A 13161-nucleotide genomic window follows, 5' to 3' on the forward strand; every position below is an offset into this window, starting at 1 on the left:
ATTGAAAATCTCCTCCCATTTATTTTGCAACCTTTATGGCGCAGCTGTCAACATTTTTGTCCTCAGATGGAACTGGTATATTTTTCTATTTATGCCAGTTCCTTTCAGCCAATTTTATCTTAAATATATGCCCTCTTCCACTTTGCCTCCTCCATTTTTGTGGTAGCGATGCAATCAGTTGATTGTAAATTTGGATTGAGAAGATATTCGCATATAGTTTCGATAACTGCATGTGACATAACTCCTCGGTTTCTATTCATAATATAATTAACAAATATAATACTATTTTTAAACCTTTTTTCCATAAATAAACTTTTTTTTTTATTAAATCAGTATATTTTGAGTTTAACCATAACATTTGTTCCATCTTTTCTGGAGAATAAAACTGAAATTGTAACCAGCTTTGTTTGGCTTATTTAAGAAAGGGCGATACTTTAAACAAAATTACATTTTCAATTATTTGGAAATGAGAAGTTGTAATCTGTATAAAGGCAAAAAGGCAATTTTTGAAGAAATTATGAACCTTTCTTAAAAATCTACTGGAGAACCATTTTGCGATTAAGTATAATTTATGTATGAGTGATGTTTTAGTGAGAGGTTTAAAGCTTTAATAGTTAATAATATGAGTTGATATACAAAACAACGCAAGATTCAAGACTTCGTGCTTTTCAGCTAAAATTATTATATAGAATTCTTGCCACCAACAAAATGTTGAATATTTGTGGCATCAAATCATCGAAGCTCAGATTTTGTTGTGAGGATACAGAATCAATAGACCATTTATTTTGGTATTGCCCTCAGTTAGCCTGCTTCTAGTCTCAGGTTCAGGAATGGCTGGAAATGGAAAGCATTGATCTAAAATTGACCCTACAAATAGTACTGTTAGAAGATCTGAAGAGACCGGGTCAGTCAATTACTAATACTCTTAGTAAGATTATTTATCTTCAACATGCAATCTGTAGATTCTATTTGATTAGATAGATTGAAATTGTAAGTTAAACATCATAGCATAGTTGAAAGATATGTGTTGCGTAGAAAGCGAAGAAAACGAAGCGGGTGGCCAGCAGAGATAGCTGAGGGAAGCTGAGGGTTGGTATGTGGAATTGGAGACAAGTGGGAGTGGAGTTGCTGTGTGAGAGAGAGAATGATGGTCAAAAGATAAAGGGGAAAAAAAGTCAAAATAAAACATAAAAGTACATTTGAATGACACTAAGGGGCAGAGTTTTTCAACTAATGCCGGTTTTCCTGAGGCTGACGCCATGCAGGTGTTTGTGCAGGTGTTTGTACACATGCATATACACACACACACACTCTCATTCAAATAAACACATACAAGAACACACACATACATGTAATAGTGCCAGACATGCACACAAACATATAAAGTAGGCATTGCTGTTATGATTTCAGTTGACCTTGATGTCCTTTGTTTAAAATGTACTTTTGTTTTATTTTTTTGCATTGTTGTTTGTTGTTTTCTTCTGTCTTATCCTTTTTCTCTTTAGTTCATTCTCTTGGTTGTTGGTGCATTGGGGGGTTCTTGGGGGTGGGTAATGAAATTAATTGTAACTGTGATTTTTGCTCACCGTTCTTGTGATCATTTTGACCCCACTGGGAGAGATCTTGCGTGGAGCCCCAGATCGAGGGAGATTATCAGTGGTCTTGTATGTCTTCCATTTCCCAATAACTGCTCCCACAGTTGATTTCTTCAAACCAAGCTGCTTACCTATTGCAGATTCAGTCTTCCCAGCCTGGTGCAGGTCTACAATTTTGTTTCTGGTGTCCTTTGACAGTTCTTTGGTCTTGGCCATAGTGGAGTTTGGAGTGTGGCTGTTTGACGTTGTGGACAGGTGTCTTTTATACTGATAAGTTTAAACAGGTGCCATTAATACAGGTAACGAGTGGAGGACAGAGGAGCCTCTTAAAGAAGAATTTACAGGTCTGTGAGAGCCAGAAATCTTGCTTGTTTGTAGGTGACCAAATACTTATTTTCCACCATAATTTGCAAATAAATTCATTAAAAATCCTACAATGTGATTTTCTGGATTTTCTTTTCTCATTTTATCTGTCATAGTTGAAGTGTACCTATGATGAAAATTACAGGCCTCTCATCTTTTTAAGTGGGAGAACTTGCACAATTGGTGGCTGACTAAATACTTTTTTGCCCCACTGTATATTCTTTCTCTTTTAGCCATGTAAAAAAAAAAAAGATCTGCTAAGCCATTACAATTATAACTTGCTATACTTATTTCCCCGCTTACCATAATGAAACCCAAGTTTAAATTATACTTACCACAACCAATGTTTGTAAAATTACCATTAAAAAGCACCATGATGATTAAGTGTCCATATAGCTGTACCATAATAATTTGCACTGTTTAGCTGCAACTTTGTAAACCTCCAATTGTCCTAATATTCCACCCACTAAAACATTCCCCCATATCTAGGTCTGTTGTCACTAAGACCTTCTCCCTGACTCATGACGCACCTTTGCGTCCTAAGGCAAACCCTTGGCCGCCAATTGCCGTTGGCCAGAGGAAAATATGGGCAGTCCCATGATAACATAATTATCTATGAGGATGCCTTAGAGAACTAACCAGATAACATGGGAAAAAGTCTGAAAAAACAACATTGGGGTTGACAGCACAGACAGCGGTATCTGGAGTGCTTGGGGTTGACAGAGGCGTTGAGGAGATCAAACGGGAGATTACAGCACCTGTCTTGCCCGGTCTCCCATTTCCGACAGGGGGGCGAGAGAAGAAAGGGACTTGGAAATGAGTGAGGGAGAGAAAAAAGAAGCTAAAATAAAGCTGGGGGGGGGGTTACTTAGTGTGCCAGTGTCAAATGCATAATTTCTGAGTTGTGAAAGTTGGAGAAAGTGCCTACAACTCTGTCCACGTTCAAGGAGGGACAATTACTCAAGCAACGTAAGGTTCTAATGCTAGATGAAGATGAGAGGCAAACTAAACTCCTCAAAACATAGTGGATAGCATCCCTTCAACAGTCTTGCAATAGTTTGAGAACGCTCCTTCGTCAGAGCACCATGACCTCAAATGAGTTGCTGTATCCTATACGTACATACATTTAATATTTAATTGTATACATACATCACAGAGAATGGCACCTGAGTGCTTCTCTGGCATTACCTCAGAAGGGAATTGGAAACATGCCTGTTCACCAGAAAGGACATGCACCTACTTACAGTTGTGTACCCTCATAACACCAACTGAAATGGAGGAACCAACACAGCAACAGGGATATTAAGTATTACAGAGAACAGGATGTTGTCACAGCGAATTAACTGTGATTGACAGTATCACCATCCACAGAGTTATTAATACACACCTACTGTAACAAGACTCTGGTCCTCTCATCACATGAGAAGACAAGGGGCTAGACCCGTGTGCAGTCTGCGCGTGTGTCTTTATCAGCTGAGAACAGCTAGGTGCTGAGGGGCAGAATGAGTCGTGACAAACCTGGGGGCAGCTTCACTCAAGTCCCAGTAAGCCTTCGTTTTCATATTCCACCTCTCCCCATCTCCCCCTCTCCTTCTCTAGTGCCGCCTCTTCTGTCATGCCGACAGTCTGCCAACTGTGTCTCTTTTGAAGACAGAGCCTTCCAGTTTCCACAAGTGGAAAGAATATGATCCGATAACAAGGCTGCCAAAGGCAACGTCGGTGTTACGATAGAAAAGTAATTCTTCAGATATGGGCTGGGGATATTTTCCTTATTCTACAGATTTTTTCAGTTTGACCAAGTTTAACTTCAGAATCCTTTTGATAAAAAAAGTACATTAATAGCTCCAAAACTTTCATCTGAGCAGGTTTAAATTTTCCAAACTTAACTTTACTGGAGAAAAAAACAAAGTGTTTAGGAGGGTGGAATTATGGTTCAGCCAAAAGCTGGTTTTAAGACCAGAGAAAATGATGCCACAGGGCATTCAATGCAAATGCATGGCCAGGAATGATTATTTTTTTGAATCACAAAGCATTTGAATATACTGAGCTGGGAGCAGAATTAGCATTTCTACCAAATCAGTTGAAATGAGCTGTATTCAGCTCACAGAGCATAGTAAAAACCAGGAAATTATACGCAGGAGGAAAACGACGCATCTAAAAGCAGGAAACGAACGCAAAAAGATGTAATTAGACTCTTGAGAAATGTTGTAACATAGGGAGAACCTCCCCTCTGACCTTCTCCTCCAATGGGGTTTGACAATGAGGTGAGAGGACGTGAGTATGCAATTGAGATTCTCCCATAGTCATTGAGTGAAGAAAATCTGAAAATAACAGATTTTGAGAACAATGGAAGATCTTCTCATGAATGATGGAGAGAGACGTAATTAAAAGGTGTATGATGGATCAGTCTCGGTTGCCAATCCGTCGCCACGGCCCTCAGATAAGATTCTATCAGAAGTGACTTTAGCCTGAAGGACAGGGCATGAAAGACAGACTGATTGCTTATACAACGTGTCATTTTCAATTTCACAGACACAAACCTCCAAAAGCATTGTGCATTGTGTTTGCTCAATCAATACCCTGTGAGGAAACAAACTGTGCTCAAACACAAACACACACACACACACACACACACACACACACACACACACACACACACACAGCTCATCAGAAGGAACCAATTCAAATGAGGCAGATAATTGAGTGGTGTGCTAATTCTCATTTTTAAGACTATTAGGCCTACTTTGGTAGAGCCAGCCAGTACATCTCAACTCCACGATACCACATCTGGAGTTAATGCAGACAAGAGTTTTTGGAGTGAACCTCTGACTCGCTGTGAAATCGATACTTCAAAAATGTTACCTCCTTACCGTTTACCTATGTTTGTCCTCTGTTGTTGCGTGCCTTTGTTTGTTGAAATCAATACTTTTTAATAAAACGTTAATCAAATACAACCACCGACCGTTTCCTTGTTGAGATTCAAATCGGCGCAGCAACAAGTCGGCGGTTGTACGGATTGTTTTATTAAAATGATGGATTTCAGTAAACAAAGAAAGGCACGCAACAGAGGACAAACATAGGTACACGGTAAGGGTGTAAGAATATACTTCAAAAAATGATCGACTGCACAGCGACTTGAAGTAGTCAGAAGTTCCCTACAAAAACTCTCGTCTGCACTCAACTCTGAGGATGTGGTATGGTGGAGTTGAGATATACTTGGCTAACTTTGGTATGAATACACAAATGGTATTGCTTTTCATAATTTTTCTCCAGGTGCTATTGTCAGCCAGTTCAAGAAGAGCTATGGAAAATGTAAGTTGCTTGTGGCATATATGTAGCCAATCAGTGTAAAATACTAGGTTACCAAGGGACATGTTTTTACATGATATGTAGTAGCACATATTCATTCAAATCTGTTGCTACAGTATCATAAAATGCTCACTGTCAAACCATGGCTGTTAAGGCATTTTAAGAGGGGAGAGAGGATCAAACTTGTGACCAATATTTTGTGAGGTAGTTGCATCTTTGGGAAGTTACCAACTTGTCAGTGTTTGCTAGAGGTAGAACTGAAAAGGATTTGCCCCTGATGTTTGAACTCACAAATATCAAATTAAATGTCATCGCATTAAAAAAAAAGCCAGTGCGTTGGAAATAAAATGTGATTCAAAAGGATGCTTGGATGAAGGTCAATAGAGAAAAAACATTGGCATTCCAAATAAAAAGGTTAAACTTTGCTAGCAGTGGAGGATTTTTGAAAATGTAACCCAAAATGTTACTACAAGTACAAGCCCGCTCCAAAACGTCATAGCATGTGTTCCATTTTGTCTATAGTCTGACAAAAATATACACGTGCAAATGGCCAAATGAGTGCCTCAGAGAACCCTCCCCAGAGCTTCTGAGAGCACAAATGATCTCCTGAACACACATATTGAGTAGTACTGGATCCGTCCCCAGGGACTTCATTAGCAAGCCGATCACAGACCGGATCTGCTGGCATAGGCCCATACTGGCACTATTCAGAGAGATGAACCCAGATATTTATTATGTCAAAAAGCATTTACAAACAACGACACCCGTGTCCTCAAGGGTGTTGCAAATTAAGCCAACAGTCAATTCTTGAGGTAGCATCACAGTACTCTGTAAATAAAACAAGAGATACAAATGTGGGAAAATACACTGCTCGAGGGGACAAAAAACAACAACATTGTACCGTTTCTCAATGAGGGACACAAAAGGGACTTTTGGGAAAAAGCCCATTGAAATGTAGGTTAAAGGCCAAATAGTGTCCTCTGAGGTGGCCACAATAACATGAGTTTCATTGGCATGAGCATGACCGTGAGGCAGAAGAAATTCAACAGTAAAGTGGTTGACCAAAAAAGCCTACAACACATGGGGAAAAAACATAATTAGAAAGGCTTTATTGATTTAAAACGTTACTGCCAGAAGCAAAATGGAATATAGAAAAATGCAGTTTCCAAAACAATTGTGTGCAAGACTATTGGGTGTTTTCCAACCTTTTTGTTCATGAAACAATACAAAGCCTTGGATTCTTATTTCATTACACTGTTCTGTAGCATCAAACATTAGTCTCTTGTCCAAAGATTATCAATAATATTGTAGGCCTACCTGAGAGACATCCTAACACAATCTATTCCAAAGCCTGTCACTCCAGGCAATGCCAAGCATGTCAGCTTTTGCAACAACTATTAGCTGTTATCGACCTCATTTAAGCAACCAAGAGCTATATTTGCATCATCTTGCCCTGCTACATTGACAGACAAAAATCTATGGGCTAGAATAATAACACATTTTATTTGCACCTTTCAAGATACATAAGGACATTTACGGAGTGAAGAACCCAGGTACCATGTATCCCCTCCAGATCTGGACTCTAAACCGGGGTAGCAACAAGACACACAATGGGGTCATAGGGCTAGCTCTGCCCTCAGGGTTTCTCTGAGTCTACTCCTCTCCACACAGCATCTCTATTCAGAAAGCCCCACTGAACTGTCCAGTCACTTGTTGGCGGTGGAGGGTGGGGAGGAAGTGAGTTACATAAGCCCCTGGGAAGATCCACGTCTAAGGGAGAGGGAAATTGTTAAGGGAAGGCGAGACAACAAACAGGACGGAAGTATGCCTAAAGAAACATTATGGGCCGCCAATTTCACCCACCAGTCCACGAAGCTACACAGGGAGACTTCTCCTTTAACATCAAATTCTGAAGCACAAAAAAATAGTTTTTTTATGTGTGTAATAAGCAATTATGCCAGATGATTAGACATGTGGAAGGAAGGATGCATGGGAGAGGTGTTCCTGAGGCGGTCCTTGGCTGTCATACATGCTTGGAGACAAAAAGTGAAGGGGGGGGCTAACAGCTTATGGTTTCTCTCCAGTTACTATGAGAATTGTCAAGAGAGACCGAGGAGAGAAGATTATCAAATGTATTTTTACCGTTACTGCCATTCTCATGTAACTTAATTGATATCCTCAATATTATTACACTAATCATGGTAGCTAAATTACATGTTTCCATTGAGTTAAATAAACATAGGGAGCCACGCGAGTGGCGCAGCAGTCTAAGGCACTGCATCGCAGTGCTTGAGGCGTTACTAGACACCCAGGTTCGATCCCAGGCTGTGTTGCAGCCAGCTGCGATCGGGAGACCCATGAGGCGGCGCACAATTGGCCCAGGGTCGTCCAGGTTACGGGAGGGTTTGGCCTGCCGCTCTAGCGACTCCTTGTGGCGGGCCGGGCACATGCACGCTGACTTCGGTCGCCAGTAGTACAGTGTTTCCTCCGACACATTGGTGTGACTAGCTTCCGGGGTAAGCGAGCAGTGTGGCTTGGCAGGGTTGTGTTTCAGAGGACGCATGGCTCTCGACCTTCGCCTTTCCCGAGTCTGTACTGGAGATGCAGCAATGGGACAAGACTAACTACCAATTGGGGAGAAAAAGGAATAAAAAGTACAAAAACAATTTAATGAATTAACATTGGACTTGCACTGAAAGAGCCAACATTTTGTGGAAAGAGGAGAAGAATAAGAGAAGCCTTATTGGAAAGTGTGATTCAGCTCCTCGTGGACAATACCTACTCTCTCCTACTTTATAAAGAACGGACCAATGCTGTGGCCAGATTTCCAGTCCAATGCAAAGAAGGAATTTGACAGTGCAGTAGAAGCAGTCACAAGTAAGGCGACAGAAAGAAGTCATTGACACAAGCAGAATCGCTTTGGCACCAAAATGTGTTAGGAATAAGCGTGCTTTCTAGTAAACCCATTTAAAAAATGAAAATGTATTCTGTGAGTTAAAAATGAAAAATGTGGGTTCAGTGAAAAATAATAAACTGTGTGTGTCCTCTCAATCCATTCTTCAATAAACCTGCTAGGCACACTGTGGCATTAGCCATCATCTAGCTTCAGTCAATTTGACTTTTTGTACTGATGGACTAATCCGTTAGTGGTCTATGGCCCTGATCTATGGTCCTCTGAGATTTGGCAATCAGAGGTCTGGAGGAGGGAAAGCAAATAAGGCTGCATTCACACAGGAAGCCCCCCCCCCCCCCACTAAATTGGTCTTTTGACTAATTAGATAAGCTCTGAAAAATATTTAATGTGAAAAGATCTTATGTGATTGGTCAAAAGACCAATTGGTGTCAAAAGAGCAGAATTGAGCTGCCTGTGTAAAAGCATCCTTTCTGAAGCAGTTTCCAATACATTGACTGAGCCAGTTTGTGTGGTTATACTGTGATACACTGTTATGACAATGAATGTTCTGTTTGATCCTGGATTGGTTCATCATAAGACAGTTACAGTACCCGAGACAAGAGCCAGATAGAGATACTGAGATGGCTAGTCGGAAACGTGACTACTTCAATCCCACTACAACCAGTCAACTACGCAAATAAGGAGGAGACTGACGCAGTAGAGCTGGTTTCTCCAGTTACGGTAAACTTACCAAACCTGCAATATCTCCAGGAATGATACAATGGTTCCAGAAAAGCTGATCCACGGAAGGCTTTTGATTGATATCACTGGACATCACATTTTCTTTGAACAACAACGATTTAGGAGAGTCAGTTTATCTCCATTGCCAAGACCAGTGTTTGATTGTGTCTAAAATCTCTCTGGAGACAAGACTCCAACACCATCATTAAGTTTACAGATGACACAACAGTGGTAGGCCTGATCAGACAACGACGAGACAGCCAATAGGGAGGAGGTCAGAGACCTGGCCGTGTGGTGCCAGAATAACAACCTATCCCTCAACGTAGCCAAGACTAAGGAGATGATTATGGACTACAGGAAAAGGAGAACCGAGCACACCCCCATTCTCATCGACGGGGCTGTAGTGGAGCAGGTTGAGAGCTTCAAGTTCCTCGGTGTCCACATCAACAACAAACTAGAATGGTCCAAACACACCAAGACAGTCGTGAAGAGGGCACAACAAAGCCTATTCCCCCTCAGGAAACTAAAAAGATTTGGCATGGGTCCTGAGATCAAAAGGTTCTACAGCTGCAACATCGAGAGCATCCTGACTGGTTGCATCACTGCCTGGTATGGCAATTGCTCGGCCTCTCACCGCAAGACACTACAGAGGGTAGTGCGTACATCCCAGTACATCACTGGGGATAAGCTGCCTGCCATCCAGGACCTCTACACCAGGCGGTGTCAGAGGAAGGCCCTAAAAATTGTCAAAGACCCCAGCCACCCCAATCATAGACTGTTCTCTCTACTACCGCATGGCAAGCAGTACCGGAGTGCCAAGTCTAGGACAAAAAGGCTTCAACAGTTTTTACCCCCAAGCCATAAGACTCCTGAACAGGTAATCAACTAGCCATGTGGGTTTGATGGCTCAATTATCATTAAACCATGGAAGCTAGACCACTTATTTTTATTTTACCTTTATTTAACTAGGCAAGTCAGTTAAGAACATTTCTTATTTTCTATGACAGCCTAGGAACAGTGGGCTAACTCTCTGGTTCAGGGGCAGAACAACAGATTTTTACCTTGTCAGCTCAGGGATTCGATCTTGCAACCTTTTGGTCACTAGTCCAACGCTCTAACCACTAAGCTACCTGCCGCCCCACTGCGGCAAAGAGAGCACCAATTCGCTGTGGTCAGCTGGGATGGCAGTGAAAAAACGAGTTGGATACAAGTAGTGTCGTGGCCCTGCAAGTGGAAGCACACACACAGTCAGACATCTGTTTGTCATGGTCAGTGACTTAAAACCTGTTAAGGCTAGGAGGTGCTGTTGTCACTATTTATGGAAATCGTGTAATTTTTGAAACGGCTTCCTACAAACTTCTTGATCGTACAATATGCATATTATTATTATTATTGGATAGAAAACAGTCTATAGTTTCTATAGCCGTTGAAATTTTGTCTCTAAGTGGAACAGAACTCATTCTACAGCAATTTCCCTGACATGGAGTCAGATTTCACACATTTTGGCCCCTGTTCTGGAGTCAGTTTTAAGGCCACTGTTATTCCTATGAGTATACGGACACTGCTTACGTCTTCCCCTGGATGCCTTTACGTGATGACGCTTTGAATGGTATCGATTGCCCAATCACAGCCACTATAAATGAAAAAATCCTGTAGGTAGGAACTCTTTTCTAGGTGCGTCATGCGCGCGGAGGATACCGACCCACTGTTTTTCCAAGCATTAGTGTAGCCAGTTATATTTCTCCGGTCATATTTTTACTCGTTATAGGAGTTAAAAACATCATAAGGTAGTTAATTTAAAGCGTTTTATAGCAATTTATATCCGTTTAGTGCGATTTTGGGACATTTATTTCTGAGCCACTGTGAATCTCTGGGCACCGTTCCAGTTCATGCCGAACGCAATGTGCATTTCTGCATGGCAAGAGGACAGCTTTCGACCAAAAGACGATTAGACCCAAGAAATGATTCTTTGACCAAGATTCTGATGGAAGAACAGCTCAAAGTAGGAACAATTTATTATGATAAATCGTGTTTCTGTCGAAAAATGTTAGTGGCTTAGGACGCCATTTTTTTTTTACTTAGCTTCGCTTGGCGCAAACTGCATTGAAAAGTAAGGATAATTTAAAAAATGTAATTCCGCGATTGTATTAAGAATTAAATTGTCTATCAATCGCTGTCCACCCTATATTTTTTAGTCACGTTTATGAGTATTTATGTATACGACTAGATCACTGTCTAATATGGCGCACAACATTTTCTGACCAGCTGGGCTACTTTTCTCATTGTCTAACCATGATTTTGGTGGCTAAATATGCACATTTTCGAACAAACTGTATATGTATGTTGTAATGTGATGTTACAGGAGGGTCATCTGAAGAATTCTGAGAAGGTTAGTGAAAAAATTAATATATTTTGGCGATGTTTACGTTATCGCTCTCTTTGGCTAGAATCAATGCTGGGGTAATGTTTGCACATGTGCTATGCTAATATAACGATTTATTGTGTTTTCGCTGTAAGACACTTAGAAAATCTGAAATATTGTCTGTATTCACAGGATCTGTGTCTTTCGATTAGTGTATGCTGTGTATTTTTATGAAATGTTTGATGATTAGTAGTTAGGTAAACACGTTGCTCATTGTAATTATTCTAGTCCATTTGTGACGGTGGGTGCAATTGTAAACTATGACATCTACCTGAAATATGCACATTTTTCTAACAAAACCTATCCTATACCATAAATGTGTTATCAGACTGTCATCTGAGGAGTTTTTTTCTTGGTTAGTGGCTATCAATTTCTTAGTTTAGCCGAATTGGTGATAGCTACTGGTGTTGGTGGACAAAGAAAAGATGGTGGATTATGCTAATGTGTTTAGCTAATAGATTTACATCTTTACATATTGTGTCTTCCCTGTAAAACATTTTAAAAATCGGACATGTTGGCTGGATTCACAAGATCTGTGTCTTTCATTAGCTGTATTGGACTTTAATGTGTGAAAGTTAAATATTTAAAAAAAAATTTGGGGGGGAATTTCGCGGCTCTGCCTTTTCAGTGGGGGGGGGGGGGGGGGGGGGGGGGCTAGCGGCACCCCAGTCCTAGACAGGTTAAAGGAATTCTGTCCATCCAGTGAGCCAGGGTGAAATGTGTTTACTGTAAGGAAGATGGACGTAGTACAGGAATGTAGCAGCAGCAGCATAAGACTATGCAAACCAAGTGAACCTACTTCCCTAATCTCTCTGAGGATTCCTCCATGTGCTAATTTGGACTCAATCCCAGCGCTGGCCCTTCCCTATACCACAATGTCTCCACCAGTTGCCTCTTTCCATTGGGCTCATGGGATTTGAGGTGTTTTCATAATACAACATCAAAATCAATACAAGTGTTCCAGCGGTTCCACTTCGCTCAATGAATTACGATCCTGGGGGTTTATACATGAGCGCTGTGAGAAGCTGTATTTTTTTGCTTTCATTAGAGTGCAAATCAGCCCTATTTTTTTTCTCTTCTAAGTCAAGCAGACACCACTCTCTCTCTCTCTCTCTGGATGTGACCAAGATGTGAAATCCATGTCCTAATGGGCATTTCCACTAATGTGATGGCAGGTGCATATCAGAATTAGTGGCGTAGAAAATAAACAGTTGCTGGCCTGGCTCCAAGAAGAATATCTCAGAGCCGGTGAGTGAATTTAAAAAAAAATAGATTGTGAGCTTTGTTGAGAGTTTGGGCATGGCGTCAAACCAAAGTTTAGGAGTCAATGACCATATCTAAAATACTAAATTTGTCTGCAAATAGATTTAATCTGTTTTTAAGAACTCAAGAAACGTTCAATAGCCAATGTAGGCCTGTAATATTTACCATATTAAACATCCATCATTCATTCAGTTTATGTGGGAGCCAAGGATGGAGACTACACCTGCACTCAGCCCTGTCACAACAAATTAAGGTATTTGAAGATAAAAGTACAACACTCCCTCATAACTTTTAGGCTTACGTATATTCGATAATCTTGGAAAAACCTATGAGTTGAAGATCTTCTGATATGTTATTTGCATACATGGGTTAAATGGGCAATCTGCGTAGCTACACTCATTTTTGGACTTATTTATAAATGAAATACTTCAAGAATCATTTGTCTCATGAGCTTAGTTCAACTGTCAAACCCCATCAGAACACAAAATATAAACTTGTTTTACTCAAATGTTTGTCAAATAAAAGGAATGTAAATAAACATTGTATAGCCTTAAAACAATATTATATCTATAATG

The 13161-nt window shown here is 40.6% G+C and overlaps 1 protein-coding gene across 8 annotated transcripts in view; it reads right to left on the reverse strand.

The window, feature by feature from the left end:
• The window catches only part of LOC129855083 (calcium-dependent secretion activator 2-like), a 240038-nt gene that overhangs the window by 226015 nt on the left and 862 nt on the right, over positions 1 to 13161 (reverse strand). The gene's annotated exons all lie outside the window — the stretch shown is intronic.

Source organism: Salvelinus fontinalis, chromosome 5, assembly GCF_029448725.1.
Source record: "Salvelinus fontinalis isolate EN_2023a chromosome 5, ASM2944872v1, whole genome shotgun sequence".
Taxonomy (NCBI): domain Eukaryota; kingdom Metazoa; phylum Chordata; class Actinopteri; order Salmoniformes; family Salmonidae; genus Salvelinus; species Salvelinus fontinalis.